The sequence below is a fragment of the Acipenser ruthenus genome, unplaced genomic scaffold (assembly GCF_902713425.1).
Source record: "Acipenser ruthenus unplaced genomic scaffold, fAciRut3.2 maternal haplotype, whole genome shotgun sequence".
Lineage (NCBI taxonomy): Eukaryota > Metazoa > Chordata > Actinopteri > Acipenseriformes > Acipenseridae > Acipenser > Acipenser ruthenus.
In genome coordinates, this window is record NW_026708143.1 from 86,091 (window position 1) to 107,446 (window position 21,356).

The 21,356-nt window shown below is 40.8% G+C and overlaps 1 long non-coding RNA gene and 5 other non-coding genes across 6 annotated transcripts; 2 read left to right on the forward strand and 4 right to left on the reverse strand.

The window, feature by feature from the left end:
• Positions 1-3,082: 3,082 nt before the first annotated feature.
• Positions 3,083-3,193, reverse strand: trnal-caa (transfer RNA leucine (anticodon CAA)). Its single transcript has 2 exons — positions 3,156-3,193; positions 3,083-3,128 (listed from the first exon to the last, which is right to left on the reverse strand). It is a non-coding gene; the product is annotated as a tRNA-Leu (tRNA).
• A 1,005-nt stretch (positions 3,194-4,198) lies between these two features.
• On the forward strand, positions 4,199-4,272 carry trnan-guu (transfer RNA asparagine (anticodon GUU)). Its single transcript has one exon. It is a non-coding gene; the product is annotated as a tRNA-Asn (tRNA).
• Positions 4,273-4,407: 135 nt separating this feature from the next.
• Positions 4,408-4,480, reverse strand: trnaf-gaa (transfer RNA phenylalanine (anticodon GAA)). Its single transcript has one exon. It is a non-coding gene; the product is annotated as a tRNA-Phe (tRNA).
• A 910-nt stretch (positions 4,481-5,390) lies between these two features.
• trnaw-cca (transfer RNA tryptophan (anticodon CCA)) lies at positions 5,391-5,462 on the reverse strand. Its single transcript has one exon. It is a non-coding gene; the product is annotated as a tRNA-Trp (tRNA).
• A 3,621-nt stretch (positions 5,463-9,083) lies between these two features.
• On the reverse strand, positions 9,084-9,156 carry trnaf-gaa (transfer RNA phenylalanine (anticodon GAA)). The gene has a single exon. It is a non-coding gene; the product is annotated as a tRNA-Phe (tRNA).
• Positions 9,157-10,830: 1,674 nt separating this feature from the next.
• Positions 10,831-15,438, forward strand: LOC131729790 (uncharacterized). The gene is made up of 2 exons (XR_009323721.1): positions 10,831-11,605; positions 13,285-15,438. It is a non-coding gene; the product is annotated as an uncharacterized LOC131729790 (long non-coding RNA).
• The last annotated feature ends 5,918 nt before the right edge of the window (positions 15,439-21,356 follow it).

Sequence of the window (21,356 nt, forward strand, 5' to 3'; positions counted from 1 at the left end):
AGCAGCTGAACGACTGGTTGATCTGCCCAGTCGCAGGAAGGAGCAGTGGCCCACACAGTGCAAGCCTGCCTGTCGGACGACAGAGTGGCTGCCATTTGCAACTGTCTCGCCCTGTTCAGCAAGGGTTCACAGCATAATTGGTGTTGTGTTAAAAACTATTGGGTCTGATGGCCTCGGCTTCATCACTCACCCATCTAGGGTTACTCCACAAGCGCCCGATCCAAGTGTGGCTCAGTGCCTTAGGCTGCACCCCAAGCATTACAGACACTGTCAGCTGACCGTGTCTCGCCTAGGCTGGGAAGCCCTATGCTGGTGGAAGCAAACCTCTCTTTTAAGCAAAGGATCAAACATAGGAGTGATACAAAACTATCAATTGGTGATGACAGACACACCCAACTCTGTTGGGGGCCGGTCTGGGCAGGTGGAGGAGTTCGCGGACCCTGGTCGGATCGCTGGATATAATGCGTGGGAACTGAGAGCAGCCCACGAGTGGTCCAAAGCGTTTTTTTGTACGCTTTCCCGCCTATACCGCTGCTCCTGGCTTTTCTACGAAAAGTCGGGTTAGAGAAGCATCAGTTCTCCAGGTGGCCAAGAGAATGTGGTTTTCGACCCTGTGCCAGCTGTTGCATAGCCAGCCCTGGGAGATTCCACTTCGTTGGATCTCCTCAGTCAGGCAGAAGGCTCTCTTTGGCACCCGGAGCCACGCAGGTTCCAGATATGGGTCTGGCCCCTGTAAGGGACTGCTGGCTAGAACTAGGGCTATCGGACCCAGTTGTGGGTACCATGCATAGCGCTAGGGCAGACTCCACTAGGTTTTTTGTATACCTATAAGTGGAAATATTTCCAAGCTTGGTGTCTGGCTAGAAACCTTGACCCCATCACTTGCCCTAGGCCAGTCATATTGCAGTTCCTGCAGGAACTGCTTGGTGCTGGACGGTCACCTTCCACCTTGCAGGTGTATTCAGAGGCTATCTCTGCTTGCCATGCCCCTGTAGATTCTATGTCTCCGGGTGTGCATTTTTGACTACCCATTTCCTTAAAGGTGCACAGTGATTACGCCCTCCTAGGAGGACTGTTCTCCCCGAATGGAGCCTTAATATTGTGCTAGAGGCTCTCACGAAGGCCCGTTTGAGCCCTTAAATTCCATTGAGCTGAAGTATCTGTCTATGAAGACAGCCTTCCTCTTAGTTATCACCTCCGTAAAGCAGATCAGTGAGCTGCAGGTGCTGTCTGTGCACAGCTCCTGCATGCACGTGTGGGAGGATGGAAGTGGAGTGTCGCTGTGCACCAACCCCGCTTTCCTCCCCAAGGTGATTACAGCTTTCCACATTAACCAGTCTGTGGAACTGGAGTCTTTTCATACACCTCCGTTGCTTCAATGGAGGATGAGAGATTGAATTTCTCTGCCCAGTGCAGGCATTGAGATGTTACGTGCTAGGACAAGAGCGCTGTGTCAATCTGACCAGCTGTTTCTCTATCACTGAACACTGACCCTAGGACAGCCCCTCTAGCAGCTTTTGTCACACTGGATTGCAGACACGGTGTCGACTGAATATGATGGTGTAGGGTTACCCCCAACTGGTAAAGTAGCTGCGCATTCGACTGTCTGAGATTGTGCTGTGGCTAGCTGGGCTACGCCGCATACTTTCACCAGATTCTACCACATTAATGTGGTAGATCCTGTTGTGCCATCTGTGGGCACAAGGGTCCTTGAGGGTGTAAGTTCACACCGCTAACCTCTAGGTTAGACAGTGCTTGTGCGTCCCTCATATGCTGCCGTTCCTTCTCCCTCGCGACGGCTCTGGTATACATTATCCCATACTTAATGTTGGTGGTCGTCTTCGACTTGAAAGGGAACGTTAGGTTACCTACCGTAACCCTGGTTCCCTAAAAGAGAAGACGACCACCAACCATGAGGTCGCTCTGGTCGCCCTCACGGGTTTGGCGGAAAAAGAGGGAGATCTTCCGGTGAGTGACGGTTTTATACCCTCGGTAGGCGGGACCGAGTGCGTCATCACAGGAAGGGGCCTTCGGCAGCTCTGATATAGAGAGCTCAGTATTACCTACCTCAAGGGCAGGGAATATCCCATACTTAATGTTGGTGGTCGTATTCGACTTGAAAGGGAATTATTAATTGTTGATAATACTTAGAATACCAGATACATATTTATCATTAAAAAGCAATACATGTGATTTATTTAAACAGTCGTTCATTATTTTGTGTATCAGCGGCCACACTGAGCTGAGCGCAGTGCGGTATACTGTAATGATGCTCCAGTCAGTCTGTCCGGACTGCACCTGAACCATCTTAAAAACACGAAGCCCCTAAGCTAATTTGTAAAAGTTAGTAAAGAATTGCGCTAATATAACGAAGCTAAATTTGAACTGGAGCAACGAGAGAGGGCGAGACGGCGGGGCAGAGAAGGAGGGGGAGACGCTGCTAGGCAACCGGCTCGTGAACATTCCGCTCAGCTGAGGAGAGACCGTTAGGATTTAAAAATGCGAACGTTCCGAGCGGTGTTAGGCGCTCCGTTAAATTAACATACCGTTGCTGGCATTTGAATATAACCATATTTTAAATACTCAAATAGGACTGTATTAAAAAATATATGTTTTTCAAAGTAATATGTTATTTGGAATATTAAAACAATCAAATTAAATAACACATGTTTGGACACCAAAATATTGTTCTTCCCCATAACGTGTTAGAAAATGTAAACAGCAGTTGGAGAATGCCGAAGTCGATCATCCTAGCATGTTAAACGAGGGCATTTCTCCTGTAAGCTGCGTCTAGTAATAGATGGTTTATACTGATCTCAATGGTCCACGTCCCAGCCTGAGACCACGATCCAGTGGTCGACGGAGATGTTTTTCAAAGTAATATGTTATTTGGAATTTTAAAACAATCAAGTTAAATAACATGTTTGGACACAAAATATTTTTCAGTGACGTTAACAAGTAGTGTGTTTACAACAAAAATGCAATCTGTGTTAGGAACACTATTTTAGTCCGATTTAAAATGGAAATTAAAATGGTATTGAGTGCTGAAATTTATTATTTTTAAAAATAAGTAAAAGTCAACTGTCAGAAGTGGGATTTGAACCCACGCCTCCATTCAGAGACCAGAACACACAATTCTTTAGAAAGACAGAGTCCTTGAGTCTGGCGCCTTAGACCACTCGGCCATTCTGACAAGCTGCGTTTGTTAATGTAGAAAAACGCATTATTTATTTCAGCACACACTAGGGGATCGTATCAAGGCCCGATTGGGTTTATTACGCACATACCAACTGATGCTCCATGAATGATGCTAAGACAATTCTAAAAAAAAGAAACGGATTGAAGTCAACCCAAAAAAGTAAGATTATTTATTTCAATTTCGTTATAGCTATAAACGATGCATGCTTTTTACAATAGCAATTGCTATTTGACAATGACCAATAAGTAATTTTGTTGCAATACTGTATACAATGTGAACAGAATCAGACTTTGCTCCGTTGTCTCGAAGAAACATCTTCAATTTGTATTTAAAAATGACGCCCAACGTGGGGCTCGAACCCGCGACCCTGAGATTAAGAGTCTCACACAACAAAAATGCAATCTGTATTAGGAACACTATTTTAGTCCGATTTAAAATGGAAATTAAAATGGTATTGAGTGCTGAAATTTATTATTTTAAAAAATAAGTAAAAGTCAACTGTCAGAAGTGGGATTTGAACCCACGCCTCCATTCAGAGACCCTGAGATTAAGAGTCTCATGCTCTACCGACTGAGCTAGCCGGGCTGACTTTTCGAGGTGTCTTTCACTGTAACCAACTGAGCTATTAATTTGTCATCTTATTTGAGAAATAATTGAATGACAGAACCAAAGATTCCAAATATAATCCACTGAACTGTAGTTTTCTTATCATAATGAAAACAGATTACACATGACCACAGTTCTGTATCAAAATTAAGTCGTAAGTATATGGTTTCCATTGTAGCTATTTACACACACTGCTCTGTTGTCTCCCAGGGTGTTATCTAACAAAACGACATATGCTGTGCTTCCATAATCGATTACATAGACTTTCCTGCCCCGTGTTGCTTTCTTCTTAGATGTGATCTCAGGTTCTGATGAGTTCTGCTCCCTCGATCACGTTCTGCAGCATCTCGCCTTGCTCATCACTCCCGTATGCTTTGGCTGCTTAACAGGTTGGTCTCTGTGGCGCAATCGGTTAGCGCGTTCAGCTGTTAACCGAAAGGTTGGTGGTTCAAGCCCACCCAGGGACGATGTTTTTTGCATTTCTTAATCACATTAGAAAATGGCACTCTGATACGCTGTTATTTCATCCAATTACGCTGAAGAATGAATGTGCTCTGTTTTTTTAGTTCAAAATAATACAAAACCAATATCGTGTTGTTGTTTGCCGAAACCCGGGATCGAACCAGGGACCTTTAGATCTTCAGTCTAACGCTCTCCCAACTGAGCTATTTCGGCGTGACAAGACTGATCTTTCGAGATAGCATTCTTTTTGGCAATCCAGTAAACCTGTAATGAAAAACGTTCAACAGCTCGGCAACACCATAATAGAATCCGAAGCCTTTACAATTTCGAAATTGTTAAGTTTTCTCCCAAATGCGGTTCTCAACAAATGCTTTTTTTTTTTTTTTTTTTTTTGTATTCCTTCCAGAGTAAGTCCAAAAGGCAATCACTGGAACTGGTTGCCTGAAAGTGCCGCGCTTGAACTGCCTCAAGAAACGCTTAGCTCTAAAACGTGTACATAGAAAGTCTATTAACATCTTTAACACAATCATCTGTATTCCAATAGCGGTTAATCCACAGGGTGATCAATAAAGTGACTGCTGGCTTTGTTTAAATATTAACGAGATGTTTTCAGGATTCACGCGTATTCTGAACAAGCACAATAGAATATGGTAGTGAAAGGACAAGCAAATAGCAGGTTTATTGGCTCTGGTCTTGTATCATCACCCTGACTACTGTCCGTAAGAAAGTGGCATTAATAAAAACGTCATTATGCAAAGTTCCCAATGCGCAAATACGCAGCATATTTAAACTTCTTCACAATCTTAAACCTTCCCAAATGAATTTAAAATACTTACTGAAAGGTTACACACATTTTCACTATCTCATGCAAGGAAGTGTTAATATGACTTTATTACCCAACTGTGTCAATGAAGACTGGTCAACAGTAATTTCGGATTCACTTTAGTTTATTGTGCTGTATCAAATGAAAAATACAAATGAATCGCAATACAATTAATATCTGTTTGATCGCTATACAATCAATATGTTGTATAGGCTAAATTGTATAAATAAATGTCCGGAAACAGTCAAATTCAAACACGTTAAAAAATGAAATAGTGCGGAATAAAAACAAAGGCGGCTTTGACCTCGACGTGATTTGAACACGCAACCTTCTGATCTGGAGTCAGACGCGCTGCCGTTGCGCCACGAAGTCCAGCTGTAATGGCAGCTTGTTATGCAATGCTAGAGTGTACAGCAAGCATGCCAAACACATGGTAATGCCGACGCTGATACTAGGAAAACACGGGGTATCACCAGGGTCATGGGAAACAGCCGACTCAATACTTGTTCGTAGCCAGCAGGGCTATGAAGTTGTCGGAAGTGTGTTTGATTCTCAGCTTTTAAAGTAAAGAAAACATAAAACAATACGATTTGCTTTTAGAAATGTCATTATTTGAAACGTGGGCATAAACAGAGTTGTATTGGCTGGGAATCATATGCCTGTGTTTATTTATTTATTTTCTGCACGTATTAATTAGTATTGTGTGAATATTTTATTTAGATCGTGTGTGAACATTTTATTTAGATCGTTTTTTTTTCTTTTCATAATTTTCATAATTTTCTGTTTGCTTTGCACTGTGTTTTTGCTGTGTTGATTATTATTTGTCTGTTTTGTTTGGTGCACGGGTGAAACGGAGTTCGTAATTAAAGTATTTTTTGTTTTGTTTATCAGAAGCACTGTGCACACGGACCTCAGGTCCCGCCCCAAACAATTGCAGGTACCTGTACACACCTGGAATTAGAAGGGCTTTGAGGTATAAAAAGGGTGAGGAACTAAGAGACTGGGAGCATGGAACTAGGAGATACCGGAATAGGAAAGAGAGAGATGCTGAGGGAAGTAAACGAAAATAAAGAGGACGAGATTAGACAGCGAGTGGTTGGGGTTTTTTTGTGCACGGACAGTGTCAGTTTCGTTTTGTTATTTTTTCTCGTAGACTCACTCTGGGAGGACTGCAGAATTTGGTGATTGAAGACATTTGAAAAGAGGTACTGACAAGAACCTTTGCGTTCGTGGTTTATGTCAGGATATCAGGATCTCTCCAGAGGACTTCAGCTGAAGCGCAGCACCCTATGGAGAGGGCTGCCCAAACAGGCGTCTGGACAGGAGCCCTAAGAGGAGGTCTGGACCAGAGAGTGGATGACGTATGGTTAAGTGAACAAATACACATTAAAATGCATCTAATGCTCAAAAATAAAACAATCATTCAAATAAACAAACTGTGCAAAAAAAGGAAAACCAATCCAATTAAAATTCAAAAATCATAAGTGATAACACTGAATAAAATAATAATCAACACATTCGTCACCCGTGACATTACCACCACTGCGATCTTGAAAATGTTTGTATGCCACAGAATTTAAGATCTGAAACGGAATGTTTGGCATCTACAAAATGTCTAGCTAGTGGTGGATGAATATATTTTCTCCTAATTGAACTTTTATGTTCGCTCATTAATGCGCAATTGTAACTGTCTAGTAGTTTTACCATCATATTGCAAATGGCTAGGACAAGAAATCACATTAATGACATGAGCTGAAGCACAATCACTTGTAAGATACTGTACTCTTTTTTTTTTCGTTGTATGGCTTGTGCATTTTCTTAGTTTTAAATGTATTATCACAGGCGGTACACTTACGATTTGGAAAAAAATCCAGTAGATTTGTCCAGTACACCTAGATCTCTCGAACATCTAAACGATTCAGCCCTTAATAAATACCGCCCGTGTTCATTTCGGCGTTTATGACATTGTCTATACACAACAGCTCTTATGTAATCCTATTGGTATCGAATCGATCGCAATTAATGTGTTCCATGTTTCCAGTCAGTTTGATAGTTTTAATACTGTATTACATTCTGAATATGAATAGAGCTGAATTATTAATTGTTGATAATACTTAGAATACCAGATACATATTTAGCATTAAAAAGCAATACATGTGATTTATTTAAACAGTCGTTCATTATTTTGTGTATCAGCGGCCACACTGAGCTGAGCGCAGTGCGGTATACTGTAATGATGCTCTAGTCAGTCTGTCCGGACTGCACCTGAACCATCTTAAAAACACGAAGCCCCTAATAAGCTAATTTGTAAAAGTTAGTAAAGAATTGCGCTAATATAACGAAGCTAAATTTGAACTCCTACCTGGAGCAACGAAAGAGGGTGAGACGGCGGGGCAGAGAAGGAGGGGGAGACGCTGCTAGGCAACCGGCTCGTGAACATTCCGCGAACGTTCCGAGCGGCGTTAGGCGCTTCGTTAAATTAACACACCGTTGCTGGCATTTGAATATAATCATATTTTAAATACTCAAATAGGACTGTATTAAAAACATATATGTTTTTCAAAGTAATATGTTATTTGGAATATTAAAACAATCAAATTAAATAACACTGTTTGGACACCAAAATATTGTTCTTTCTCATAACGTGTTAGAAAATGTAAACAGCAGTTGGAGAATGCCGAAGTCGATCATCCTAGCATGTTAAAGGAGGGCATTTCTCCTGTAAACTGCGTCTAGTAATAGATGGTTTATACTGTTCTCAATGGTCCACGTCCCAGCCTGAGACCACGATCCAGTGGTCGACGGAGATGTTTTTCAAAGTAATATGTTATTTGGAATTTTAAAACAATCAAGTTAAATAACATGTTTGGACACAAAATATTTTTCAGTGACGTTAACAAGTAGTCTGTTTACAACAAAAATGAAATCTGTGTTATTCTCGGCCATTCTGACAAGCTGCGTTTGTTAATGTAGAAAAACGCATTATTTATTTCAGCACACACTAGGGGATCGTATCAAGGCCCGATTGGGTTTATTACGCACATACCAACTGATGCTCCATGAATGATGCTAAGACAATTCTAAAAAAAAGAAACGGATTGAAGTCAACCCAAAAAAGTAAGATTATTTATTTCAATTTCGTTATAGCTATAAACGATGCATGCTTTTTACAATAGCAATTGCTATTTGACAATGACCAATAAGTAATTTTGTTGCAATACTGTATACAATGTGAACAGAATCAGACTTTGCTCCGTTGTCTCGAAGAAACATCTTCAATTTGTATTTAAAAAGGACGCCCAACGTTGGGCTCGAACCCACGACCCTGAGATTAAGAGTCTCATGCTCTACCGACTGAGCTAGCCGGGCTGACTTTTCGAGGTTTCTTTCACTGTAACCAACTGAGCTATTAATTTGTCATCTTATTTGAGAAGATAGTGAATGACAGAACCAAAGATTCCAAATATAATCCACTGAACTGTAGCTTTCTTATCATAATGAAAACAGATTACCCATGACCACAGTTCTGTATCAAAATTAAGTCGTAAGTATATGGTTTCCATTGTAGCTATTTACACACACTGCTCTGTTGTCTCCCAGGGTGTTATCTAACAAAACGACATATGTTGTGCTGCCATAATTGATTACATAGACTTTCTTGCCCCGTGTTGCTTTCTTCTTAGATGTGATCTCAGGTTCTGATGAGTACTGCTCCCTCGATCACGTTCTGCAGCATCTCGCCTTGCTCATCACTCTCGTATGCTTTGGCTGCTTAACAGGTTGTTCTCTGTGGCGCAATCGGTTAGCGCGTTCTTGTGTTAACCGAAAGGTTGGTGGTTCAAGCCCACCCAGGGACGATGTTTTTTGCATTTCTTAATCACATTAGAAAATGGCACTCTGATACGCTGTTATTTCATCCAATTACGCTGAAGAATGAATGTGCTCTGTTTTTTTTAGTTCAAAATAATACAAAACCAATATCGTCTTGTTGTTTGCCGAAACCCGGGATCGAACCAGGGACCTTTAGATCTTCAGTCTAACGCTCTCCCAGCTGAGCAATTTCGGCTTGTCAAGCCTCCTTTTTCGAGATAACATTCTTTTTTAGAATAGTTGTAATATAATTACGTACATTTCTAAACAATCCGTTAGTAACATAATATCAAAGCGCTATAATTTATTTCAGCTCTTATGAGACAAGTATCTTTGCGCATTATATCATCCTTGATTGCGAAATGTAATATTAATTAATTGCTTCAGTTAATATTTAAAAAAACTACTTTGCTAACAGAAGAAAAACAAGCTAGCAGAGGATGGTTTCGATCCATCAACCTCTGGGTTATGGGCCCAGCACGCTTCCGCTGCGCCACTCTGCTACAGCTGTCTCATGACTGAATTACCAGCAGCAGAAAAAAAAAAACTGAACATCGTTTTAACCAGTCACACGGCAGTGGCCGGGCCGAACCATGGAAACGTTGCAAATCAGAGATGATCCGTTTTCTTTTCTCCCAAATACGGTATGCAAAGTATGCAACTTTTCTGCCCACTTTGATCACAGGCAGTTTTATCCCCCAGTTTCGGCAGCCAATTCCAATATTCTGTCTCGAAAGCATCTTAAATCGTGGAAAGCGCTCTTTGTTTAAAATTACACTGAAGACTTATTTTGTTCGACCAGCCTTACAATTAGATATTTTGTTGTTTTTAAGTAGATTTTGTGAAGCGCATATCGGGCGCTATAGAAAATATATATGATTAATAGATAGATTGATTAATTGAATGTTAGCCTGCGTTCGATCTGGCAGGTTTAATTCTTCAAAAGACAACGCCGAAGGGTCTGATAAATGACACTGTAATTATCTGAGATGATGCATGTAGACAATAATGTAAAAAATATTATTATTTATTTATTTCTTAGCTGACGCCCTTATCCAGGGGGACTTACAATTATTACAAGATATCACATTATTTTTACATACAATTACCCATTTATACAGTTGGGTTTTTACTGGAGCAATCTAGGTAAAGTACCTTGCTCAAGGGTACAGCAGCAGTGTCCCCACCGCGATTTGAACCCACGACCCTCCGGTCAAGAGTCCAGAGCCCTAACCACTACTCCACAACTGGTTGTTTTCGAATTTGTATTATTTAATTTCATTTTTCTTTTTAAATGTAGAGCTGTTTTATAGTTATTAATGTATTATTATTAGGTTTGTGGTATTAATATCATTTATAATGTTCATTATTAACGTCGGTATTGTCGGTATTAAACACAGACAGATATGAGGTTCAGTCCAAACAGAGCGCCGAACTCAGCGAGGTCCAGCAGGGGACAGTAACTTCACACGGGGCCATTTCATCAACCATCACCTCAGAAACACAAACAAGCAAATCATTATTATTCTCCATTTTTAAAAGTCGCTCAGCGCTCTCCTGTAGCAGAGCGTTAAGTCATTTAAATTCAGCTCCGTGTGCTTTCTGAGCGGCTCACTTACTTAACGCGCCTGAATGCATCGCATTGAACACAGCGCTGAAAGAGCCAACATGGCGAACTCTGGCATCCAGTTTCATAACCGCCTCCATAGGGAGGCCAGCCAATCAGACTCACATGCTGGGGATAGAGTGTTTCTACACCAATCAGGCTCACATGCTGGGGATAGAGTGTTTCTACAGCCAATAATACGCGATGGATCCAACCAGACCCGCCTTCTGCTAGTGACGCTTTCATTTCAGTACAGGAAATAGAGAGGTTTGTTTTGTTCATGTGTGGAGAGGTGGTTGCAGTCAGTGATGATTTTACAACACGCTGTCTCCTGCTGTTTAAAATATGTAGGCTGGGATGAAATGTTTTCTAATAATTAGTGATTTTTGTGTTTGTTTATCACCTTCACGGAGTTCCGTGAAAAGGAAAGCATCCCTTTTCTGTGTTGAATTTCACACACAGAGCGGAGCGCGTCAGTCGCAGCTACAGACAAGTCGAGCTTTTCAATGAGATGATTTACTGAGAAACAAACGCGTTGAAGCTCCAGCAGAGCTCTGCGCGATTCTGAAAGACCAAAGGAAAGTTACTCCTTGCAAAGCCTGTTGTTTGTGTTCTTTCTTTATCACACCAGAAGAAGTGATGAATATATATTTGAATGGGAAGACTACAGTAAAAAATAAATATTACTAAATACAAACCGCAGGCGGCGTTTCTGATTGAAAAGAGGATTCCGCTAGACCAGTCTGAAACTCAAACCAGTGAAGATGGACGCGTCAGTGTGTCCGTGTCGCTCTTTCAAGACGAGCTCGCCTCTACCATCGAGCACGCAGTGAAAGCGGCTCTACACACCGTCTTGTGCGCGATTACTAAAGCTGTCGGCAGCAAATTCACTGAATTCAGAGTGGAAATGGAAAAAAAAAGGAGAAAGAGAATGAAAGTCTGAAGCTGAGATTGGAAATATCAGAGAACGAGCTGAAAGCTGTGCGAGGGTGTATAAACGCTACAGATGCAGACATTAAACAACCTTTAATATTTCAAGGTAAGATTGATTTTATTGTGTGGTATTGCTTGGTCAATCAAACACCTTAAACCACCTTCTATTGGAAAGATTTTGGTTAGAATTTTTCTTAAGACACGTTTTAAAGTGTTTGATTATAATAAGCGCAGCTCTGTCCTGATATTGGTTATAAAGAGTCAAATCGAGGCATTGTATTATTTTATATATTTAAATAGGTATTCTAGAAAGTACTAGATTGGAAAATCTTAACCAGTCTAATTTAGGAGGCTTCAATGGCATCCTTCTGGTAAAGTGATGTCTTGTATAGAGTCCCACTGAGACAGTCACAGACCATATTGCAGAGGGTTAGAATAATGATTTGTGATTTAATATCAGCATACAGGCAGCAGCACATCAGGTTTCAGTGTTTGATTGAACTGTTTGACTGTGAATCTATTTTTAGATAAATGGTTTCATTGTATTCCGCTCCAGTGCTGTTGAGTTTGTCTTTGGTACAGTCGCGGCTCATTCGCTGCTCGTTCTTTTGCTTCAGTCCTGTTTCCTTCTTGTTCCACACACACACATTTACACGATCTTGCCAGACCTCACTGTGTGAATAAAGGGGCGGCAGCAGCACCCTGCCTGCACCAATCCGCTGTAAGATTTTGGACCCGAGTGGTTCCACAAGTTCAATTAAGGGTTGAAGTTGGAGGAAGTAAATACAACACAGTAAGGTGTCAACTGAATTGTATCATTTTATTGAGTCTCTAGATTGAGTCTCTAAATAAAGTACTTTGTTCAGCTGATGGTAAACAGAATTAGGAAACAATCGCTCATATTGCTTATAAACATTTACTAATCCAGGTTATTATTTAAGAGCAGAGATGAGTTTGCACAGGATACATACAGTAGGGAGAGCCACACCATTACAAATGTATTTTAATACTACAAGGGATGTTATTGGATTTATATCTACAGGTCATGTGACGTTGCTCAAGTAAGCTTCCAATGTTGTGCCTAATGATTATTACACAGGTGGAGTTTGTACAAAAAACATATTGCTGCACTTGAAAAAGTTTGAGTTGTGTAAATCACCTGTTTAAATGAAACTGCTTTGAGAATAAGCAGGTTATCCTGCTGCAGTCGCTTGTCTGCTCATTGTATTTGACACATTGAAACTTGTATTCTGCGTTGACCGTTTCCTTCAAAACCGTTCTCACAATACAGGATCAGGTAACAAAAAGACATTCCTCAGACACTTTGCTAAGACTGCAAGTCTCCAGGCTTGGTTTCTAAGCATGTTTGCAGTAGAGAAATGGATGTTTGCATTAGAACAATGCAAAGGCAGAACGGCGGTCATGATGGTGATTGACAGGGAGGTAGAAGTGGATGCAATGCTCCAGTGTGAGGCTACAGGAGGTGAGAAAGCCCAGCAGCACTGAGTCTTGTACAGGACGTAGAATAAAAAGATGTTCATATGAAAATGCCTTTTCCTTCACTTTGTTCATAGGAACACAAACACAGCGTTAACCGACAATTGCAATGTAGAATATCAGGAATGGTATCAATGCCATCATGTACCTAAACCACCAAACTATTATACCGGCTCACCCCTATACGAAATAACTGAGGAACAGTAACTTTAAATCCCTGATCAAAGCAACTAACAAACCTAGCTGGTAAGTAAGAGATCTAATTGTATACAGTTTTGCTTCCCACAGATCCCAAAGAGAGCCACGCTATCCCTGAATCTGAAGCACAGGAAGGGCCAAAGATAGAAGCAGGAGTGCTGTGCAAGTCTAATGCAGGTTACAGAGCTGGCATGTGTTAAAGATGAAGAGGTCCCTCAACAGGAATGTGTTCCTATTAAAGAGGAATTCATAGAGCAGGAATGTGTCCCCATCGCAGAGGAACTTCCTCATGAAAATCATGCCTGTACACTTGTGGTAGAACAACAAGCTGGGATCCAACCTGTGTGATGACTCTCCATCTGAATGTGAACTGGGATTCAGAGGTAATCCTACAAAACAAGCAGCATTGAGCTGCCTGTTCATCCTGCAGAACCTGGTACTGAACACCAGCAGTGTGCTTGAGATTCATATTTTAACCAAGGGGAGCTGCCCAACCACTATGTCAACAAGGACATCACTGTGCTTGCTCCTGAGGCACCTGCTAGATGTGAAGCCGCTGCCACGCCTCTTTAGAATGCTGTGAGATCAGCGGTGTCCAATCACGCTCCTGGAGGCCATTCCACTCCACATTGAACAGGTTCAGTTATATAAAGTGATACTCCTGTGTCTGGATGGACACCCCTGTGTTAGATCTTTGCCTTTCCTCATTCCTGGTAGACTGTTTGCAGTTCTGCTCCCACAGCTTTACAGAGCTACAGGGATCACATGTCTCATCACTGGGTGATGCCAAATCCAGTCGGGTTGCTCAGCGTCACCAGAAGAAACATTTCAGTAGAGAGTTTCTGTGGAGAATGTATGCAGCAGGATCACCAACATGAGTCTTATTTTATTTCTTACACTTTATGCAAATACAATATAATTTTTAAACGCTCATCTCACTGCAACTATCCCGAGGACTGTAATGTTTGCTCGCAATGCCACATTTCACTTTTGTGTGTCTCACAGTAAGCATTGCTGTGTTATTATTGTCACAGTACAGTAAGTATGTGTGTGGAGGTGTTCTGTACAGCAGACCAGCTCAACAGATAATTTCTATATTAATTATTAATTATCAAAAAACAAATTAAATATTAGATACATTGCAGTACTATCAAAATGCAGGTACTAAATAGGATTTTTCATGATGCTCTGTTGGCTCGATTTAAAATATTCCATTTTAAACATTAAAAAAAGCATGTTTTCATTTTCCACTTGGCTGACATGTTGACATCATTTTTGCTGTTACTGAAACTTGCGGGACACTAACTGGTGAATGAATCCACCTCATCTCAAGCAACCAATCACTGAACTGCTCATTCACTTGTGTTCAGAACAGTGCATGTGGAAAAATGCTGTACAATAACCTTTGTCTCTCTTCTCTTTCTTTCTTTAGCTTCTAAAGTAGATGAAGGAGAACACGACTCCACTCTATCAGCCCAGTGCAAAAACGCTTCTAGAGGCAAACCACAGTGCAAGAAACACAGAGAAACAACAAGAAGAATATGTGAAGACATTGAGAACTCACTCAGTTACAATCGCTTCCTTACAAGACAGACACCCACTTACTGTGGAGAGTACAGAGACGGCACATTCTGTATGTTTTAACAATTCTGAAACCCAGGGCAACTTGAAGACCTTGCCTCATTCTATTAAAGGTGGGAAGAGTTCCTGTCAATTAGATGCTCCTGAAACTCACAAGGGAAATCCCACAGGAGGGACTCCGTGTTCCTGGGCTGATTGTGGGAAGAGTTTCAATCATATATCACTGCTTAAAAGACACCAGCGCGTTCACACAGGAGAGAAACCTTCTCACATACAGACCAGTGATAAGAGTTTTACACAGTTAGGAAACCTTCATTCAGTCAGTTAGGAAACCGCACAAGACACCATAACATTCACACATATGTGTAATCCTATCCCTGCACTTAGTGTGAAGAAGTTAAGTCAGTTGCAGGCTCTTACAGGACTTGAGAACATTCTTAGAAATGCAGACACTTGGGGACACCTAAACAACAGGAGTGCATTCGACTAAATACAGAAATATTAACTGAAAACAAAAGAATAAACTTGCTTGATAAATAGGGTCACCCCTAATCACAATCTGTTCAGATCAAAAACTCACCAAAATCTGTGTTCATCATGTTGTTGAGCATTCTGATTGTGTTACATCACATTAGTAATATATTAAATAGATTGTTATTATGAGTGCAAGTTTCTCTTTTTTTCCTCCTGCATTGCTCAGCCTCTTGCAGTGTGTTGTGTGGAATCTTCCCTGATACCATGGTGAATCTGTGGTACCTCAGGACGCAGCACAGTATACCACAGTTATCATGTGGGCAGCTTGAAGTGTAAAATCAATACTGTTTCCAGCAGGGTGCGCCAGAGACCTTTTAGCACTTTAATGGGCTGCATACCATTGCTTCTTAACGAGGTGATTTCTGCTCCAGATGTGTTGAATACTCCCCTCTCTCTCTGGGGGACTCTATTAAACAAACAGGCACAAGGTATTTAGAAATCACATCTTTATTACATCAGCTTAGATTCTCTTGTGTACCAGTTCTCTGTGCATGGAAACAACATTTTCATGAGCCATCTGCAAAAACAGCACAAGAACTTTACACATGGCTAATTTATATAGCAGCCCCCACCTTTCCCCTTCATTTGCATGACGTTGTGTGAAAGCCGGGTTTTCTCAAGTAAAATAAACTGAGCGAATGGGAACCCGAAAAAGCATTTTGCACAAGACATTTTTATTAAGCAATTCCAGTGGTTTGCAGAAGTATTCACCCCCCTGCAAAGTTTTCACATTTTGTTGGCACCTGAGCGTACTCCACGACGCTTTCAAATTAGACTTTACATGTAGAATCTACACAAACTACTCCACATTGATAAAGTTAAAGGTCACAAAATTAGTGAAATAGTTTTAGCCTGTATGTACTCAAAGTGGTTTAACTTGTAGATAATTACATTCAGGCATATAAAGACTTTCAAGCTGCAACTCACATAGTGAACCAACAAAGCAACCATGAAGTCCAAGGAGCTTTCGAAACAAGTCAGGGATAAAGTGGTAGAGAGGCACAGAGAAGGGTACAAGAACATTTCAAAGGCTCTGATTATCCCTCTCAGCACAGTGAAGGCCATCATTAAGAAGTGGAAGATGCATCATACCACCCAGACACTACCCAGATCAGGTCGCCCTCCCAAACTGAGCAGCTGGACAAGCAGGAAACTGGTTCGGGATGTCACTGAAGCCACCAATGACCTTGAGAAATCTGCAAAGTTCTGTGTCTATGGTGGGAGTCAGCATTCACACATCAACAATAAGCCAGTCCCTACACAAAGCTGGCCTGTATGGATGGGTGGCAAGAAAGAAGCCATTACTCAAAAAGCAATTGAACTACTGGTGACACATTTGCTTTTTATATTTCCATATTTCAGCACATGCATCAGTGATGTGATATCCATCAAAGTTCCTTTGAAATGCACAATCAGGTGTTCAGTGGGAGCAGTGGTCACGCTTCATTTGAAGTGCTGCTTGTTTAGTCTAGTAACTGTTAGCAACGAGCTCATTAAAACTATCAAACATTGTTCATTGTGTTCTTAATGGTTGGTTAATTAAAAAGTAACCTATTTATGTACTAATAATGTCATATTATTGGAATTGGGAGTGGTTTGTTTAAAGGAATTATTGAAGCTAGTACTGTAGTAATGTTTAGCAGTGAGATCAGGTTTAGTTTTATTACCATATACTCACTAGGAATTGACGCATGCGCTTATACTTGAGTATGTGCTGTTTTCTGTGCAGGTGCAGTTACTCCTTTGGTTTCATATAGAAGCTTATGCACCTGCATTTGAGTGTAATGCAAGGTGTGGAGGCTCACATGTTCATATATTGCATTACAAGTTAAACACCATATTTATTCTTTCTCTTTGAATTCCAAATGTTGTAAGACAGATAAGGGTGTCTGCTAAGAAATAAATAAATAATAATATTTTTAGCTTGTAATAATATAATAATAACATCTTTATTTTTATATAGCACCTTTCATAGTGGACCACCATCTCACAGTGCTTTACAGAGGTAGGCTGTGAACTGTGCATTATATGCAGAGTCACTTACAATAGGGCATTGATGTAATAACATAAGAAAAGTTATGAACAAAATCAGGGAATTTAATGCATCAATACTTTTCTAGTAGCTGACTGATCCCTGGCTTTCATCGAGTTGGCTTTTAAAGACATCCTAATGACTCTGCAGCAGCACCATTCTAGTGACCCATTTCAAACACTCCCAACTCTGTGAGAAGTGTCTTCTCTAATCCTTCTTTGTTCCAGGCTAAATAGATTCAGTTCCCTTGTCTGTTGATTGTCTGTTAACTCCACTGCAAGGGATGTTGCCCAGTCGGAGGAGCACGTCAACCCGAGCCCTTTTTGACTCTGGGTGTAATAATAAATGTGTCAATTAGCAGACGCTGTTATCCAAAGCAACTACACAGACTAGGGAATGAACTATACACCAACAATTTCTGCTGCAGAGTCACTTCCAATAGGACCTCGGTTTTACATCTCATCCGAAGGACAGAGCACAAGGAGGTTAAGTAACTTACTTTGAGAAGATGTGTCTCCTAACCTCTGTCCTAAGTCTGTCTCCACTTATAACTGTGTACTCTAGTCCTGGTCTCTCTGCTGTGCTTGAAAGAGTGACTACAGTTAACTCCAACTTTTTAAAACCTTTAGTCTCTAGTCTTTTTTCTGTTCCAGACTGAATTGATTTAGTTCCCTCAACTGTTCTCAGCATATTTAGGGTTGGTTGAGTGTACAAGGAAAACAACTGACTCTGGAGAGGAGTTACCAATCAATGCCAGCACACTGGAGATCCAGAATTCAGAACACAGAACCAGGGAGGACATTCGGCCCATCAGTGCAGCAGCTGATTGATCTCAAACCTGTTAAGTCGGGTCTTAAAGGATCCCAGCCCTAACAACATGACTTGGTAACCCATTCCATCCCCTCACCACACTCTGTGAGAAGGTGTCTCCTACCCTCTGTCCTATGGCTATTGTTGTGTGAAATTTTAATTACTTTAAATTGAAAAGGAAGTTGATGTGGAGGTAAATAAGACAATTACTACACAGAGTAATTCCAAATAAGGTCCGCTTTATTTCACACCCTTGATACAATAATAGACAAACACACATACAAGAATATATTAATCAGAGATATAATATACTCATAGAGACGCAACTGAACTAATCCTTACCCTTCCAAGCAGATCGGGAGAGCCCCTCGACCCTGGCAAGAGAAAGCAGCTGTCTCCAAAACTACCGAGCAGGACTGCGCAAATCCTCACGGCTGACTCTCCTCAACAAAGGTTCACAGATCAATACTCATAGAGACGCAACTGAACTAATCATTGCCCTTCCAAGCAGATCGGGAGAGCCCCTCGACCCTGGCAAGAGAAAGCAGCTGTCTCCAAAACTACCGAGCAGGACTGCGCAAATCCTCACGGCTGACTCTCACCAGAGCAGGGGGGGGAACCCGTCCTTTATAGCTTACCAAGTTAGGCTTCCGCGTGCGAGAGAGTAATTGGCCAGATCACTTTCTCGAGGCTCGCCCTGTGAATCATTTCTGTAAGCTATCCCTTTTCCCATAACATTCTGAGACAAACAAGATAGATAAGCGATACAAAAACAAGTTAGTTGAGCAGCACGAAAACAAGTTAGATAAACAGTACAGAAACAAATTATACAAGCAGTACAGGTTATTACAGGGCAAGGGCACAGATGGACTCGAACGCATTTCTAGAACTTTCTAGAACACATTTTTTTTTATTTCAGCTATCCACACTTAATTTCCAACAGTGCCCTCTGACCCTGGTGTCAGTGCTATGCTTGAGGTATTAGTTTTGGTTAACTTTGTCAACACCTTTCAAGTTTTTAAAGACTTCAGTCAAGTCCGCCTAATTGTTCTGTGTTCAAGCTAAACAAATTCAGTACCCTCTTCACAGCTCGTTCCTTTAAGCCCTGGGATTAGTCTTCGCCTTTATGATTGCTTCCCTGTTGCTGGTAGAAATTAGTCTATCACAACACCAAGGTCTTTCTCTCACATCCACTGGGTATTTCAATCCTATTTTTTTCCTGCTAAAAAGAGACTTAGTAATACAATTGTGAAATGTTTCAATAAGAAACATGCACTCCACACCGTACAGCAGCTGACTGATTTGCTAATGAAAGAAGCAGCTCAACCACAACACCTGGTATAATGAACATGTTTGTGAGCCAGGTGTTTGCAGTACTGCACTGTAGATATGAAATTCCAGAGAATGCTTCATTTTGCATGACTGATAACTAATCATTCTTTTGCCTTTAATACTGTATATGGGGCCCCCTGTCTGCACCTGCTGATCCCAGCACTGATCCTGCTCTGTGTTAAGAGAACAATGGAGATCACTGACACTGTGTCAATAGATTTGGATCATAGGGTATAGAGGAAATAGTTTTCAAGTGAAGTATGGAAATTTGGAAGAGGAGGGCATCACACAGTATCACAGTGTTGAAAAAGAAAGGGTTCTTGATGAGGGTTTAGTGGTGAAGGAGTGCATTTGCCTGGGAGAGGGTATAAAACAGAGCAGGGTGGAGGGACCAGAGCAGCTGAAGAGTGGAAAAGCAGCATCAGCACCTTGTCAAGATGAAACCCTGGACTACAAGAGCCATTCTCCTCTCAGTCCTGACAGCATGTCTTCTGTCAGGGGCTGGTAAGACTGCCTTTCTTCTGAGTAACATGGGGAGGGAGGGAGGGATTGCATTGATTGCCTTCAACGTAAAATAAATGGGGGAAGAGATGGCATTGACTGACTTTCATCAGAATAACAGAAGGGTAGGGAGATAGCAGACAGTCTTCCATGGGATAACATAGTGGAGAAGGCAGGCTTTTCCTCAATGCTGCATTATTAAATAATCAACTTACCATAAGAATATCCTTCTTTGTTCTTAATTTGTACATTGCCATTTAAAAGAATGATTTCACCCCCTCCATTTCCTCTGTGTGCAGATGCAAGGAGCCTCCTTGAGGACTCTGAAGAGCTGGGAGATGATGATTACCAGGCCAGCAAGAGAGAACTGGGTAAGATCCATTCTTCCAGAACTCAATCCTATATTCTCAACACAGAGGTTTGTCTACTTGTCTTGGGGTTTGATTTGATGAGCCTGTACTCCACTAGAATAAGACACAGCATTTGGAGTACTTGAAAACTACCATGTGTTGCATCAACCACCTCCCACCATGGGGACAAATCAAGGTTTGCATTTGAAATTTCCCTTCGAGTCGATCTTGCCTCCTGCTCATCTCTTCAATAAACCATTGCAGGTTGTGTTTAAAATACACTGAGATTTTAAAATGTTCATTCAGTTTGATTTACCTTTTTCACAAAATATACATATCCTTGAAACATATAAACCTGCTCTTTCATTTATTGTGCTAATATTCAAACCACTTTTTATACAGCAGATTTAATATAATAATTTATTTAAGAGATATTAAAAATGCAAAATGTTTACTGCAAGTTGATTTATTACAATTCCTTGCCTTATATAATATGTGGCACTTTAAAGTGGTTTATTTATATAATATTAATTCAACTATTCTACACTGTTGCAGTTATTAACAAAAGTGCAGAATTTTATGACAATAATTACATGTTTTTAAAACAGATACAAAAATCTTAATAAAATAAAAAAAAAATCCCAGTTTTCCTAATCGGTCCGTTTGCATTCTCCATTCCATGGTGTCATTCCTTTCATAGCACTGGATACAACACAGGACTGCTCTCATTAAAAATGTAACCACAGCCTGTGTTTACAGATCTCAGCAACACTTTGGAAGACTCAGAGGAGCAGGAAGGAGCACTGGAGAACAAGAGAGCGCTGGGTAAGGAAAGAAAGAAAGAAAGAAAGAAAGAAAGAGAGAGAAAGAAAGAAAGAAAGAAAGAAAGAAAAAGAAAGAAAAAGAAAGAAAGAAAGAAAGAAAGAAAAAGAAAGAAAGAAAGAAAGAAAGAAAAAGAAAGAAAGAAAGAGAGAAAGAAAAAGAAAGAAAAAGAAAGAAAGAAAGAAAGAAAGAAAAAGAAA